The sequence below is a fragment of the Lipotes vexillifer genome, unplaced genomic scaffold (assembly GCF_000442215.2).
Source record: "Lipotes vexillifer unplaced genomic scaffold, Lipotes_vexillifer_v1.1 scaffold415, whole genome shotgun sequence".
Classification (NCBI taxonomy): domain Eukaryota; kingdom Metazoa; phylum Chordata; class Mammalia; order Artiodactyla; family Lipotidae; genus Lipotes; species Lipotes vexillifer.
Window position 1 is genome coordinate 2,381,493 of NW_006774345.1, and position 2,481 is coordinate 2,383,973.

Consider the following 2,481-nt stretch of genomic DNA (forward strand, 5'->3'; position numbering starts at 1 on the left):
CTACATTCCCAGTCTGTGCTCCCCGCTGCCTAAATCCTCATGCTAGAAAAGCAGTCAGCAAACTTAAAACCCACGATTGCTCTAAGTAGGTCTAAGCAAGTCCCATATTTCATCGGCAGTTGGAAATGGAGAACAAAGGGAGGAAAGGAAAAGTGGTAGGACAAAGGGAATGGGGTGAGGAAGAAAGAGGAGAGCGTGGAGAAAGCTTGCTTGTACTAAAAGCATGCATTCTTATCTTCAAGATGTCCACTTAACGCCATTTTTTTTTCCTTATGTGGTAGAAGCTGATGTCACTTTCTGGGGATAAAATGGTAGGATATCTTTGAAAGTAATTTTTACAGGAATGCACAATTTTGTAAAATTTCTGACACAGGCTTGTATAACCAAGATGAATTTTTTTAGAAAAGGATGGTTTAATGTGAAAAATCTATTTCTGGTAGGTATTATGCCTCTCACAACGTGGTCATCTTTTAAATGACAGTAATTAAAGTGCAGTGGGGCTGCGCATGAGCGGTAGCCAGCAGCATTGGAGAGATGGGAAAAGAAGAGCAAAAAAAAAAAAAAAAAACGATCACTTCGGTTCCAGAAAACCTCCTAAAAAGAGGAAGGCGTATCAGGCCCTCAAAGCCACCCAAGAGAAGCAGGCACTTTTGCAAGAGAAGGAGCGGAGGAAATGAAAAGAGCTCCAGTTTAAGTGACTAGAATGGTTCCTAAATGATTCCTGGCAGCAACTACATGACAGGGTGCACCGTAGATGGTTAGAAGGGAAACCCCATGGCTTGAAAGTGCCAGATAAACCTTTCTTGGCCTTTGTTGTAGGCATCCAAAGGATTAATGTGGTGAGTTTACTGGTGCAGAGTACCGATGCAAGACTTTGCCTAAGTAAGATTTTCAGTGGTATCTTTGTGTAAGTAAACCCTCATACAATAACAACGCTTTGGTATAGTGGACTCTTATGTGGCCTGGGGAATTTGCAAATCTAAAGTCTGTTTGGGAACTCAGTTTGAAACACGGACAAGCCAAGGTCAAGGATAAAATCATCCCTCTCACAGACAACACAGTGATTGAGAAGCACCTGGGGAAGTTTGGTGTCATTTGCTTGGAAGACTTCATTCATGAAATTGCCTTCCCAGGGAAGAATTTTCAGGCGATCTCAGGGTTCTTGTGCCCTTTCCAACTCTCAGTGGCCCATCACACTACCAAGAATAGGGTGGGCTTCCTCAAGCAAGTGAGCTCACCTGGTTATGGAGGCAAACACATCAATTGGCTCATCCAGCAGCTGAACTAAACTTGGAATCTCTGAAAGTACAAGTGCATTGGAAGAATGTGTTTTTGTTTTATGTAATTGTTACCCAGTATCTTCAAAGAAGGTTATTTTCTGCTATATCCTCAGAAACTGGAGGGGAAGTGTCAGGGCAAAGATGGCGATGTTCACAGCAGGCACTTTTCATCCCACCCCAGTTCCAAGGAAAAGTTCCTGTGTATTTTCCACATTAGCCACCATGCACCTCTGAAACCAGCAAAGGACTCATGCCATGGAGGAGGGAGTCCTGTTTTGTCATATCTTCTTTCCTGGGCTTTAATGTTGGTGAATGAATACCCAAGCATGAATACAAGACAGCAGTGGACCAAGCCCAGGGGCATACTTAAATGTGGGGATTCCTATGGCCTTGTTTTGGGAAGAACTTGAAATACAATTAGAAAGAAGTGCACACACATATAAAAATTATGACAATTAACCTGGAACAAATATTCAGGAAGGCTGAAGTTAAGTCTATGAAATCATGAACGGTGTAGCTTCATAATAAACAATAGCTCAGTTTCATAGATGTTTATTTAGTTTATGGATTTCAACTCATGTACTAAGCCCTGAGAATACAGAGATAAAAGAGACACAGTCCTGCAGTGAACTGGGGACTTATACAGTAATTCATGTAGAACAGAGGTAGTGGTGGGCTTCCTAAATGATGTGAAGGATGTAGTAAGTCTTGAGTGAGTAGATCTTCAGAAGAAAACATTGCAGTCAGAAGAAAGGAAGGGCCTCTGAGGAACTATGAGAATTGACAGAGCTTAAAACATGAAGCAGAGAGTGATGGGCAATGAGAGTTGAGAAGTAAGAACACCTTGCTACTTTTACATGGCAATTAGGACATTTAAAGATTATATTATTCCATGGAAAGGCTCACGTTCCAGTGGTGCTGGGAAAACTGAACAACTACATGTAAAAGAATGAAATTAGAACATTATCTAATACCATATACAAAAGTAAACAATATGGATTAAAGACCTAAATGTAAGACTGGATACTATAAAGCTCTTTGAGGAAAACATAGGCAGGTACCTCTTTGATATAAATTGCAGCAATATTTTTTTGGATCTGCTCCTAGAGTAATGAAAATAAAATCAGAAATAAACAAATGGGACCTAATTAAATTTAAAAGCCTTTACACAGCAAAGGAAACCAAAAACTAAACAAAAAGA

At 40.4% G+C, this 2,481-nt stretch overlaps 1 pseudogene; it reads left to right on the forward strand.

Annotated features, from left to right (window-relative positions):
- The first annotated feature begins 519 nt into the window (after positions 1–519).
- LOC103080084 (60S ribosomal protein L7-like 1 pseudogene) lies at positions 520–1,288 on the forward strand (annotated as a pseudogene).
- Positions 1,289–2,481: the final 1,193 nt, after the last annotated feature.